The sequence below is a fragment of the Neophocaena asiaeorientalis genome, unplaced genomic scaffold (genome assembly GCF_003031525.2).
Source record: "Neophocaena asiaeorientalis asiaeorientalis breed wild unplaced genomic scaffold, Neophocaena_asiaeorientalis_V1.1 scaffold85, whole genome shotgun sequence".
NCBI lineage: Eukaryota > Metazoa > Chordata > Mammalia > Artiodactyla > Phocoenidae > Neophocaena > Neophocaena asiaeorientalis.
Genome location: NW_020174301.1, coordinates 9,992,219 through 10,006,286, shown reverse-complemented (window position 1 = coordinate 10,006,286; position 14,068 = coordinate 9,992,219). Strand labels below are relative to the sequence as shown.

The 14,068-nt window shown below is 44.6% G+C and overlaps 1 protein-coding gene across 1 annotated transcript in view; it reads right to left on the bottom strand.

The window, feature by feature from the left end:
* The window catches only part of PLPP4 (phospholipid phosphatase 4), a 118,407-nt gene that overhangs the window by 13,096 nt on the left and 91,243 nt on the right, over positions 1–14,068 (bottom strand). The gene's annotated exons all lie outside the window — the stretch shown is intronic.

Genomic DNA, 14,068 nt, shown 5'->3' with positions numbered 1-14,068 from the left:
GGGGGGGGGGGGGGGGGAGAATAAAAAGATGCCTCAGAGTCTATATCTGGTCTCAAGGGGCTCACGGTCTGAATGAAGGTGATGGCCACGCTAATAGAGAGTTTTAATACAATGTGTTGATTTCTACAAGAAAAAAGAGTGCATGCAAAACAAATGACTGTGATGACAGCATAGCTTTGAAGGGAGAGGGAAAGTAAGGAATTTTTGGCTTGGTGGCACTCAGTAAAGCTGGAACAGCAAGTGCTGTGGAGAAGTGAGTTTGACAGAGAAACCAATGATGACAAATTCCTTATTTTCTCTTACAGATTATGGTTATTAATTTTTAGAATTGCAGAGACAACTCATAGCTGTGCTGAATCCATTGTCAAAAGTGTGGAGTCAGGGGTAGTATGTGAACCCCAAGCTTTCCATCCAGTCAGGTTTAAACCACAGTTGAACTCAGTGAGTAAGGTGGGTCTCCTGTGGGCTTAGAACAATGGTCCTCAACCCCGGTTACACACGGAGTCACCTTTAAAACCTGGGAAGCTTTCAAAACTACTGGTAGCCAGGTATCATTGTCAGACATTCTGTTTGCACTGATCTGGAGTGGACCTTAGTGGTGTGCGTGCGTGCGTGCCTGTGTGTGTGTGTGCGGGGCGGGGGGGGAGGGGACTTCCCAGGTGGTTCTATTTTTTAAAAATAATTATTTATTTATTTTTGGCTGCGTTAGGTCTTTGTTGCTGCACGCGGCTTTCTCTAGTTGCGGCGAGTGGGGGCTACTCTTCCCTGCGGTGCGCAGGCTTCTCATTGCGGTGGCTTCTCTTGTTGTGGAGCACGGGCTCTAGGTGCACAGGTTTCAGTAGCTGTGGCATGTGGGCTCAGTAGTTGTGGCTCACGGGCTCTAGAGCACAGGCTCAGTAGTTGCGGCGCACGGGCTTAGCTGCTCCGCGGCATGTGGGATCCTCCTGCACCAGGGCTCGAATCCGTGTCCCCTGCATTAGCAGGCAGATTATTAACCACTGCGCCACCAGGGAAGTCCTCCCCAGGTGAGTCTAATGGCAGCCAGGAGTGAGTTTAGGTGCTTTTGTTGAAGGCAGGGGCTACAGCTCCCACCTTCTCTAGACACCAGCCTATTCAAAACTTTTCTCTTGATGAGAAAATACTCCTGAGGCCTGAGGGGCAGAGCTCCTAGGTAACCAGACCGCACAGTGATTTGGTAGATTTGGTAGAATGGGTCTAATGTCATAACACCAAGGATTTAGGAGACTGTCTGAAACCTGAGCAGCGGCCTCAGCATCAGTGAGTTTGTCACAAATACAGAATGTCAGACCCACCCCACACCTACTGAGTTAGAATCCGTATTTCACCAGATCCACAAGCGAGCTGTGTGTGCCCCAAAGTCTGAGAAGGTCTGGCCTACAGCACATTCATCCTCTTTATACAACATCTCTGAGAGTCCATCTTCAGGAAATAATACAAAACTATAGAGAAATCTAGAGGATATTCTGCTCAAAGTTACTTATAATTATGGGAAAATGTAACGATAAAGAACTGGGATATTTCCATTCAACGGATCATGACGCAACCATGGAAATTACTGTGACAATGCAGCACTACAGACAACACTTAGGACACAATGTTAAGTGAAAAAGGCAAGAGCCTAAATTGTAGGTTCAAGATAATCATGGTTATAGTACATAAAAATGAATAACCTGCAACTCTAACAAATCACCTCTGATAATAATGTGTCTTCTTAAACGGGGTTCCCCGAGCATGAACACAAGCTTGTACCAAAGCAGAACTTTTTCAGCAATCAAATTAAACAAGTAACAGAGTATTTTTGTTTTTAAACAGGATATTAAGCCAGGTTTATCTCAGGAATAAAAATGAAGCACTTAAACATTTTTGAATAATGATTTGTACTCAAACAGGAAAGCAGCGCCAACATATATTGAATATTCTGTTTAAAGTAAAACTATGCGCAAAACTGCATTGCCCAGGCCTGTTCTAGATTGTTTGCTACGATGAAGGGTATTAAATGATTTACAGGGTGTCCAAAGCGGCCCCATTTGGCCATCACCCTCCTAGCAAGTGCAACGGGTTCTTAATTGCCCATCCTCACCCACTTTGCTCTGCTTCTGCTTTTCGTTCACACTCTGCCCTGAGGTAACAGAGTAGGGGAGGGCTGGACACTTGGTTCTGGTGGGTACCGGCCTCATTCTGAGCTCTTACAGGAGGAGTAACGCACCTCGTTCAAATCTGACAGTTTAGCAGTCTACCCACCTAATTACTGCTACTCCATTTATATAAGTGTCTTGAGCATCCATGGATTTTGGTATCTGTGGGGCTCCTGGTACCATTCCCCGAAGGATGCTGAAGGATGACTGTACATTGAATGTGGCGAGCCTAAAAGATCTGCCCTGGGGCTTTGTAGGGTTATGGATGAAAGTTTCCAAGATTTGAATCAGAGAAGGGGCAGCCCTGGGTGATGCCAAGTTGTCATCTCTTGGGAAAAGAAGTCTCATTAAAAAGAAGGTCAATGAGCGTAGAGGGGATGTTGAGCAGCAATTTGTATGTGTCCCCATAAAACACGGTTTGGAGACTTTAAGACATATGAGTCCCGGCTCAGCAGCCAACAGCCCTGAGCCTCCGGGCATATTCACAAGATAGACAAGAGAAGGGGCCGCTGAAAACCCTCCAAGGTCAAGTCCTGGGGCAGGTGGTTTGAGGCCAGACCCTCAACTTCCACCCGGTCACCTCCTTGCCCCCAGGAACTCAAATTTGGCCAGTTTTGACAGTGGAGGCTGTGGCTCATTCTTTGGAGAGCAGGTAAAGCATATTCTCTCCTGCTCAGTGGGACCCACGCTGCAGGTCCTCCAAAATGGAGAAGCATCTACTTCTTTGAAAAGGAGGAGGAATTCAAAGGCATTTTAAAGGCTGAGTTCAACTGCCTGGATCATGTGGGCAACCAGCAGTAGCCAGTCTCACATCCTATTGGGCCTCCGGGCAGCACTTTTAAAGCAGCACTGTGCACCCTTGTCTAGCTGACATGAGAGACTCGGATTCCATGCTAAACCTTACGCTTGTCACTTTCACTGCTATTCCTACAGTTACTGAACCAGCATGATGTCCTTTGGCAAAGGGCTTCTGAGGCACTTCCTTCTGGCCCAGGAGGCACGTCCCAGCTGTGGGCAGCTCAGGTGCTTTGTCAAAATTCCTGCTTTCCCAAATACCAACTGAATAAGAATTAGGCTCTACCAAACCATCCTGAATTCATAGGATCCCCCAGTTTTTCTGCCACCTCCTCCTGTGAGGCTGGGGGTTTGGGACCAGGATGTAATCTCCCATGAGCCTTCCAGCTCTGAGATCCTGGGACTTACCAAGGCTCAGATTCAAGTTCAACTGGGAGAAAAAGAAAACAGAAAGGTTTTTAAAGAAATTCTTTCCAATTCTAGCCAAACACCACCCTGTTCTCTTCTCAAAGAAACATGCATTTGAGACCCTGAGGGGCTGTAGAAGTTTTTATGCTAGTGAGGGGCAGGTGAGATGACATTCGTTCCAAGTGACCGTCTTCCCCCTGAAACACGGTCCTTGCTTCCAGCATGATTAGGAAATAAAACTGAGAATTGAGCAAAGATGCAGGCAGAGCACTGGACATTTTGGAAGATCGGGATTATAAAACAGGATAAATGCATTCATATTTTGCTAACATTATTAACAGAAATATGATTAGAACAGTCCCAAGCCAGTGGTGTGAGAGAAAACTGAGTCTACCTCTTCAGGGGTAGAACAGAGTTTAGCACACACACACACACACACACACACACACACACATACACACAAGCACTCATGGTGATGGTGGGAAGAGCATATGCTCCTTCCTTTCAGAGCTTGTAGCAGGTTTTCTTGGCTGGAAGCAGCTGATTGTAAATATTTCTATGTTGATCTGGCTGTGAAAAATAAAGATGCTCTTGGAGCCTCTAAACTAGGAAGCAGATGAAAGAGTGTGGCTTCCCCCTCCTCCCCCGTTTCTGGCATTTTCAGTGCTCACTTGGCTGTCATCAATGAAGAGTCAATAAGCAAAGCATCACAGTACCAGTTGCTGGTCCAGGTGGTGATGCCAGGCATGTCGCATTAACAGGTCTATCTGCCTGCCCAGTGATTCTGAAAGGAAATCACTGATTCTTCTCTCCAGCTGCATAGATGAATTGTCACAGGTTTACAACATTCCCTTTGCAAAGAAAGGTCTATTTACTGAGATAGCTTAGGTGAAAGAATGTTGTTTTGCTTTTTCCTCCCCAGTTGACTTTTCAACCAAGTGGAAGAGGTTTGGACCCCAAGGATTGCAAGAAATAAGAAAACCAGCACCAAAGAAAAAAGCTTTAAAAGCAAACGAGATAAGAATCAGGAGGACAGACCCAGCTTTTCGTGTTGTATTTTTCACTTCTGCTAATTATAATGAATTTCCCCAGACAAACTGATAATTCCTGGCACCACAAATGGATTGTGTTCTAATGCGGTTGTATAAATTTTTCATTATATGATCCTCAAAGAGTTAGTATTTTCTTTTCCAAGACGGAGAAGGGCAATACCAGGTGGTTGAATAACTTTTCATGTTGAAGGGTGTTTTGAGTTTGCCAGTGCATCTCCACAAGACCACCCAAAACCAAGGATGTGGGAACAAGCAAGCCCAGTCAGCACTCTGCAGACCCCTGACAAGCAGGAGAGGGCTGTTGGGAGTCAGGGATCCAGGTTCCCACTTTGGCTCTGCCATTAACTGAATGCACGATCTTGGACAAGTTGCTTTCCCTCTCTGGGCTTCAGGTTGCTCTGCAAAATAAGAGGCTGACCCACAAGCGGCCACCACATCACGCCCGGGGGAGCCAGGCAGATGGGGAACACGAGTAAAGTAGTTGGATGTTGAGTCAATTTTTTTTGCAACAGAAACCCCCCCCCCCCGGGTTCTATTGCTAGACGCTCAGATCCAGGAAGTACTTCACTTCCAGAAAAAATTAATGCTTCATTTGTGATTATAAATGGCAACTAATACCTGGCCTCGCTTTTGGGAGACATCTGAGAGTAGTGAGGACTGGGGCAAACTGGGGAACACCTTCCTGTTTAAAGGTGCAGCCCCACCTCTGCTCAAGCTGGTGTCTACCACATGGGCTCAGTGTTCTCAGAAGTTTTGATCTTGTAACAGAAGAGGGAAACCCTGATATTTATGGGAAATGTCTCCATTTTAAATATTAACAACTCATCAAAAATGAACACAGTACAGACCAAATGAACTCATCCACGGGGCAGCGGGGCTGGGGGCTGGGTCTGCAGGCTGCCAACTCGAGAGCTCGCCCGCCTTCCGGTGCTAGCGGTCCACTGCTTAAATGACCTCCTAAGCTTGCGCTGAGCTGCACGCACACCAATTCATCCCTTCTCTTCACACGAGAGCAAAGAAGCACTCGATAAGTTTGGGGTGGTTCTGTTTAAACCAATAACAACAACAAATTAAGTTACCCAGGAGATTTGAGGATTGAATAATCCATTCAACCGGAGGGAGTATTGTGTGCTGGTGAAGAAAGCGGGCTTTTCAGGCAAGCCGAGCATATGTGGACTCAACTCTGCCACTTTCTCCCACGTGAGCTCATCTCTGGGGGCCTCAGTTTCCTCATTTGCGCAATGGGGTTAGTAGCACTCAACCCACAAAGCCATCTTGAGGATGCGTTCGGGAGGACCTGTGACATGCTTAGCGTCCTTACTGGGCGCCGGGTGATCGTTCTCCTAACACCGCCGGCTGTCGCAGCTGCCATGCTCCTGCCGTACCCGACCTGGTTCCGTAAAGTTCTGTCCTCAAGGAAAAGCCTTCACAAGCTCCACTCTTGCAATCTGCAGCTCTTTAGTTACATAACTGCATGCTTGCTCACAGAGAATTCTGGAACCGGGTTCTCAGCCTCTCACAATTCTGCAGCCCCCGTGGCCCTCAGCAGATGTAAAATGATCTTAGCTGGTCAAATGAACAAACTTAAAGGAGCCAGCGGAGATACTGTTCCCACCCCACTCTGCAGACACCTGAGGCTCTCAGATGAGAGGGTCAGACAACCAGCAGGCCATTCTTATGCTACATGACCCATCATCGCATAGCTTGTTTCTACGATTCCAAGTTTCACTGTGTTGAAACCTATTTTTATGTCCCTGTGGCCCCAAATCCCTTAAGAGGACTAGTTTCTCATTCATGGTTTCAGTTTCATAGTTTCTCAATGCGTAGCTCATTCTGGCTAAGATGCCCGTTCTGTTTTCTTTTTTATGACAAGCTATATTCATTAACATTCTAAGTTATTAAGAGATTTCACTTTCAAAAAAGGATGAAAGAAGATTGCTACAAATCGTAGAACGTGGGTCCACAGTGCATCTGTAGCCTAACTCATTCAACCGAACAGGAAAGCCAGTTATTATTCCTCATGAAGTGACTGACAGAAGATCATTAGCATCTGATGTAGCTACCGAACCAGTTATAATTTCGAGGGGCAATTCTGATAATATTACAGAATAGACTCAGTACTCACAGTGATTTTTCTTTTAAGTCTCTCCTTCCCTCTAATCCAGCAGTAATGCGATTGTTTTGCTCTGATGTAGGAGACAAAAAGTCTATCTTGGCTGGAATGAAGAGAATTCTCAAAATCCCAGAAATCTTCTGAATTTCACGCCAATGATTCCTCTAAAATTTCTTTTAAAAACAAGAGTTCATTGCAATTGATATAATCCAAGGGTGGGGGGTTAAGTTTATTCATCCCTGCAGTAGAGCTGTCTGTGATTCCAGGCAGGTCAGAGTGGCCAACAGCCTCAGGTAGAATGACTTACTCTGGTACCATCAGCCTTAAGATTTAACAAGAGTTAAATCTTTCAGCTGGTAAGGAGCTGGGACAAAGGAGAATGGGGGCGTCCTAAGCTCCTTGGGGGAGGCAGGCAGAGTTTGAGGCTGTTGAAGCCAACACCACTTGACCGCCCGATCCAGAGGGATGGAGAGAACCATCCTGGGCCACTGAAGGTAGCCAAGAAGACCTAGTGGATACAAGCACAGAGATGTAAAATGAATTGAGAACCTACAGTGAGGCAGAGGTGAAGTAGGGACTGAGCACAGGTAAGAAGTGCTCTTGTAGCCCAGCTGGATGGACCCAGGTAGGCGACCTGACCCCATCACCTCCTACCTGTGTGACCTGAGGAGAGGAGCTTAACTCCTGAAGTTCAGCCTTGCCATCTATAAGTCAACAGCTGTCCACAGAGCAATTAAGAGAACCAATGATAGAGTGTCCATGGCACACTGGACAAAAGTGCCTGGCACGCCTTAGGCCCTAAGTTAAAATCTGATCTCTTTTCCCTTTCATCTGTTTTTTCTACTTATGCTCTTTCTCAAAACCATGCTACCTCCCCACAGTGCATCTGAGAACATGGAAGAGGAAACAAAACAAATGCACATACAAAGATAACAAGCATGGGAGTTCCACGGGCCAGAATGGCTCCATGACCGACACCAAGATGGTGTCTGTGTCTGTTGCCATTATATCCTTCACATCAAGAACAGTGCCAGGCACATCACTGGTGCTCAATAAAGACAAGTGAACGAACAAATTAATGACATGAAGGATAATATGAAAACTGGACCAGATGATGTGTACTCTTCAGGGCTCTAAGGAAACACAGTGATGAGCATCCCTTTTCTGCCTAACAAACTCCTACTCACCCTGTAAGTCTCTCTAAATGTCACTTCCTCAGAGGCCTTCCCTGGCCCCACCAGCAGGTGTAACAGGCTCTGACTGCCCTCTGCACCTGTCCTTCGTAACACTTAGCACCACTCTTTTCATTTATGTGATTGTCTAGCATCTATCTCGCTTCCACTAGATTCTCAGCTCTGTGAGGGCAGAGGCTGTGTACCCTGTGCCTGCACTCACTAGGTGCTCAATAAATGTACATACTGAATGAATGGCTAAAGACCTGATAATCAGGGGAGGTTTCACAAAGGAAGAAGACAGGGCTGCATCCAATGGAGGAGAAGGGTTAGAGTCAGGCTTGGAACTTCACTGGCTCAGGATAACGTGAGAGAGGGAGGTGAGCTGGGCCTTCATTGAATTCTTCCTTATCACAGCCCACCCTCCAGACATATGGTGTGTGTGTGTGTGTGTGTGTGTGTGTGTGTGTGTGTGTGTGTGTGTGTCACACACACTTCCCTGGGCTCATCCTATGAGGATGACCCCAGAATCCTCCTAGAGCCTTCAGAGCAGGAGTCCCTCTGTTCTCCAGAGACTGACAGCCACCTCCCAGATATCTGGGCTAAATACTGGGGAAAAATTTAAGAAGCTACAGAAAGGGAAGCAACACGAGATTCTAAGGGTCTGAAGGAAGGGCAGGTGGAGTGCTGTTTCAATGAACGAGAAAAGAAGAAAAGTGGAAACTGTTTACCAGGTACCAGGAGTGTTCCATCAGAAGAAGGACAACAAAACCATCAGTCATTGAGAGCCTCCATCTGCCAGACTGTGCTAGGAAGCTTTCATTACCTGGCTTCACTGCATCCCTAGAACAACACAATGATGTAGAAGTTGGGCCTGTTATATGGGTGAGAAATGGAGGCTCAGGTCAAATTACCTTCTGAAGGTTAATGCAGCCCTTAAGAAATTGTGAATTATTTCTAAATAGAGAAAAAAATCACAGATTTTCCTAGCTTGGTTGTAGTTATAGCAATGTTAACTGCCTATTTGTTTTATAGCCCCTGTAGGCATGGGACTATCAGGGTCACTGTTGAAGCCTTAGGACCCAGCACACTGCCTGCGAGGAGAAGTCAGCAAAACACGGTGACTGAATGAATATATAAATGGTAGAGACTATTTATTCTTTCACAAACATAACTTCACTCAATTAAGTACTCTGGCAAAAGGCCAAGGTCCTTGGGGACAGAAAGACATTATATGGCCATGAAAGGTCATGTCCTCCATTCCCTGTTTCTAGGCAGGGTGATTCTTCAGCCACCTGAGCCAGACGAGATTTCCATCTCATGATGGAAAGGATCGCTCAGCCTTGTTTAAGGAAGGAGCAATGGGGAAAAGGAGAGGTACCAAAAAGCTCATAATTAGTCTGAAAGCAAATGTCAGAGGCAGGAAATACCAACAGAGTAAAGCAGACTGTAAATTCCTTGCACAACCCCAGTCTGCATCTCCAAAGAGGATTTTGTTCTGAAAAAGAAAAAAAAAGAACCAACCCAGGCACAATGTGCAAAAAGTGCAGAGGAAGCACGAGTGGTAGGGAAAGAAACTGACTTGAGGAGAAGAAGATGGTGGTCCTTTTGTCAAGCCCCGGAAGCACCAATCCTGGGAAGCAGCAAAGCATCAGCCGGGGAGGATTAAGGGTTTTTAAATGACAGAAGCCACTTTGGCTCCCCGCATCCACCCTACACTGACTGATGAAAAATTCTTATTAGGAATCATAAATATTACTCCTCACCCTAGAGAGAGCTAAGAACAGTCACCAAGATGGGATGTGATTTTGCATACCACAACATCCTAATCTACTGAAGGTCTAAACCCCCAGGACAACTTAGGCTTTTTTTCAGTCTTGATTATATGTCACAATGACCTGAAACATAAATATAAGAGTAAGCCTTCTAAAGGGAGAAATTACCTTTTTCCATAACACTGTTAGGGGAGCTGATAAAAGCATGGGCAGGATTCAGATAAAGATAACACTTTAATGGAAAATAACTTTATTTTACCTCTGACCAACGGCCTTAGCAGAGCATAAATTTGATGGCGAGATTTGAATAGTAAGGTACACATCTGAGAAACAACTAAAAAGGCAGTAGCCATTAACTTGCCCAGTACGCTCATCTGATTAGCCTCTCCATGGGGTTTACGGTCTTCAGGAGAAACCTGGAAGTCTTAATGACTGCTACTGCCTAGCTGTCTTCTAAGGAAGTGGCCTCAACGACATCTGCCTTTTGTGAAATGTTATATCACCTGCAGTATGATTTCTCAGGGAAAACAACCCTTCTAACTTGCCCCTAGCAGCCTTGATTGGGGATCTCAGCCTGAACAGGAAGGGAATGTGTAAAATAATAGAAAAAATATATATAATATATATTTTGCTCTCTGCCCCTGGTTCCTGGCACGGAGCTCCTAAAATCTGTGTAAACTCCTAAGTGGTAAGAGCACGAGGAGTACCTTTTGTTCTACTGAGCAGAGTCTGGGGGCTCCTGGAGAGGTGCTTGCTGGTCACCAGAAAGACCAAGCCATGATTAGAAGCTTGGAAGTTTCATCTCTCATTCTCCAGAGAGGGGAGGGGGACTAGAAACAGTTCATGAATGATCAGACCGACATGATGAAGCCACCACAAAAATCCCAAAAGTAGGGGATTCAGAGAGCTTTCAGGTTGGTGAACATATCCATGTACCGGGAGGGTGACCCCAACTCCATGGGGACACAATGTCCTATGCTCAGGACTCTCCCAGACCTCACCGTATGTATCTTTTTTTCTGGCTGCTCACCTGCATCCTTTATCAAATCCTTTAATAAAATGGTAAATGTCAGTAAGTGTTTCCCTGAGTTCTGTGAGCTGCTCTAGCAAATTAATCAAACCGGAGGAGGGGGTCATGGGAACCTCAGATTTGTAGCTGCTTGATCAGAAACACAAGTGACAACCTGGAGTTGTGACTGGAGCCTGAAATGCGGGCAGTCTGGCGGGACTGCGCCCTTCACCTGTGGGATCTGAGGCTCTCTCCAGATAGAGAGTGTTGGAAATGAGTTAAATTGTAGGACGCCCAGCAGAGAATTGCTTGGTGGGGAAAGCCCTGCACATCTGGCGTCAGAAGCACCGTGAGTGTGACAGTAGTGTGATGGAAGACAGAAGAAACACAGGAGGAAGACTGGGTTTTTGACACAGACTGTAAATGGGCTAAGCATTAAGAAGATCTACCAAAAAGTACATCACCTACTAGAAAAAAAAAAAAAAAAAGATCTATACCACCTCCAAGGTAGTTGGCTCAAATGCTGACTACCAGGGCAGCCTGTGACGGGTGCTGACCACACAGCCCAATCAAACCTTCCCAATATTGCATAAATGGAAAAGGGGAAGACAAATGGACTTCACATCTCTGCCCTACGTTAGGCTAGGTCAGTGTTTTGGTTACTGAAGAAAACTGCACCACCAGTCCCAGGACTGAAGCCCCAGGTGATGTGGTGGCCGATCAGGTAGCTTCCCAACCTTCCCCCACATCCTTGTTTCTCTGACACCAAACTCCCATCACCAAAGACCAACCAGGCTCATCTCTCACTTACACCCCTAAGGAAACTGATCATAAATAGGACAAGAGCTTCGTTTAGTTGATGTACACAAAGCCTGTCTCCCCCTGTTATTACTTCAAAAGAGATTTGTTTTATGTTCATACGAGAATTGTGGATTTTTTTTTAAGTTAGAAAGGCCATTTAAACTTTGGAAAGCAAATATATGGCATTTCATCTCCTGTGATGTTGGCAGCAAGGGACTTCGTCCAGAAGCCAGTTGTGGACTCAGAAACTCCGTCAATGCAGTGTCCAAGCAGCAACTTGCCCCACACAACAAGGTGGAATCCACCCTGGTGGCTTTTAAATCATTTCATCCAGAACAGCACAAATTAGAACAAATAGAGAACTCTTCTAGGTGTTAGAAGATCTGGGTTCCAGGTCAGGGTGGTGTCCCCCCAGGTGGTCTCATCTGTTCACCAAATGGGGACAACAACATCACCGAACTCTCAAAACACATGGTATTGGTGAAAGTACTTTGTAAACAGAAATTCAAGAAACAAATGGAAGGTGTTAGTAAAGCTGAGGAAACAGGTAACTAGAAATATTGAAGCTGGTCTCGAGCCCAGATCTGACCGCTTCTAAGCCCCAGTTTAATCCTCTTTTCCCATACAGAATTATCCAGAAATTTCCAAACTCAAGACACTTTTCCCAGCGATGTGGCAGGCTATATATCCTGATGGAAATAATTAAATGTTGGATGAAATATAAAACAAACAAACAAGCTTTTAAACCTATCACTGAGTTGACATTAAGAGAAGAATTACTGAAAGCAAGGTTTCCCAAAATGAAAGGAAAACAAGGGTCTTAGACACAAGGAAACAGCAAGGCCAGATGGTGCCCTGAGTGTGTCTGTGGAAACCTGCAGACCTTGAGCTTCACTTTGATGTCTCCCTGAGGCACATGAGTAAAGAAACAAAGTCTCAGGCCTATCCAAGTGGGAAAATATAACAGAAGACCCCTGAATAAACCTTAGGTCCTAAAGGCCTTAGATTAAGTAAGAAAGGAAGCTTGATTTTCAGAAAGAAACAGCAAGGAAATTTGGCTGTCTCCGTTTTTCTGCTGTGTGGAGAGATTTCATAAATACAACTCTTGTAGGTTTTTGCTGTCCCATCCATGCTTCTCATATGGTCCCCAAAAAACCTAAAGTGGAGAATTAATTTTGGATGGCCCTGGAGTAGGTAGTGCTCTCTGGAGGAATTCATCTTCAACCCAGATATCAAAATACTCCCCAAAATAAAGTTCTAGGAAAAATTAAAAGCCCAGCATAAGAAAACTCAAAACACAAAAGATTCCAGGGCATATAAGGGAAAAACATATTCACAACAACCTTTATAATGCACAGAATATAAAGTAATTACTTGCAATATGTTTAAGGAAATTATAGGGAAGCATGAAAATAAGGATGAAGAAGAAGCATTATAAAAAATAATGAAGCAGATTTTTAAAAAGACCAAATAGAATTTCTGTAAATAAAAAATGAGTATTAAATTTAAAATAGGATTAAATAATAAATAGATTAAATAGTAGGTGAGACAAAGCTGAATAGAGAATTAGTAAATTGGAAGGTAGGTTCAAAATTCTTCCAGAATGCACTTGAAGAGGAAAAAGAAGAAGGAGGAGAAGGAGAAGGAGGGGAAGGAGGGGGAGGGGAGGGGGAGGGAGAGGAGGACTGAGAGAGAGAGAGGTGAAGAATATGAAGAGAGGCTGAGTGACAAGGATAATATGGTGAGAAAGTTGAGAGAGACATAAACTGTCAATTAAGAATTCCATATCTAATAAAGTTATCTTTCAAGAATAAGGTCAAACAAAGAAAATTTAGAAAAATCAAAAACAGAGCATTTACCACAAAAGATACATCAAAAGAAGGAAATTTAAAGGATATATTTTTGGCAGAAAGCGGAAAGGCTGAGATGGAAAAGAGAATGGTATGTATATGGTTAAACTATGCACAGGTTGGTGGTTTGTTGGGGGAGAGAGAGGAAGAATCAGGCTAGAATTAAACACCAAAGAAAACTACCAGATATATTAGAATGCATTTATCAGAGCTAAAGCATTTAAAGTCTTTATGCTGCTCAGAAGAAGAAAAACAAAAATATTAATTAATTTGAGACTTTGTTAACTACATGTGTTAACAAAGAGGCTTGGTAGAACTTGCAAACAAAAGGAGGAAAATAATGGAATCAGAAGATGAAAATGGTGCAAGAAGGAAGAGGAGACAGTACATAATGAATGATATAAATAAATCCTAATATATGAGTAATAACAGTAACTATAATTGAAAACAACTCCCCAGGTAAAAGTTAAAAAATATATATAGATAAATGCAGGCTTCAGTAGTTGTAGCACGTGGGCTCAGTAGTTGTGGCACGTGGGCCCTAGAGTGTGCAGACTTCAGCAGTTGCAGTGTGTGGGCTCAGCAGTTGTGGCATGCAGGCTCGAGGGCACGCGGGCTTCAGTAACTGTGGAGTGCAGGCTCAGTAGTTGTGGCTCGCAGGCTCTAGAGCACAGGCTCAGTAGTTGTGGTGTACGGGCTTAGCTGCTCCGTGGCATGTGGGATCTTCCTGGACCAGGGATTGAACCCTTGTCCCCTGCATTGGCAGGCGGATTCTTAACCACTGTGCCATCAGGGAAGTCTCTGGCCTCAATATTAAAGTCAAATGTTCTTTATTGTAAAAAACAGCACTAGAAATAAAGATGGTCATGGACTTAATTATAAAAGTAGTAGAAAGTATAAGAGGAAGTATGACAATTCTAAACTATGTTTACATATC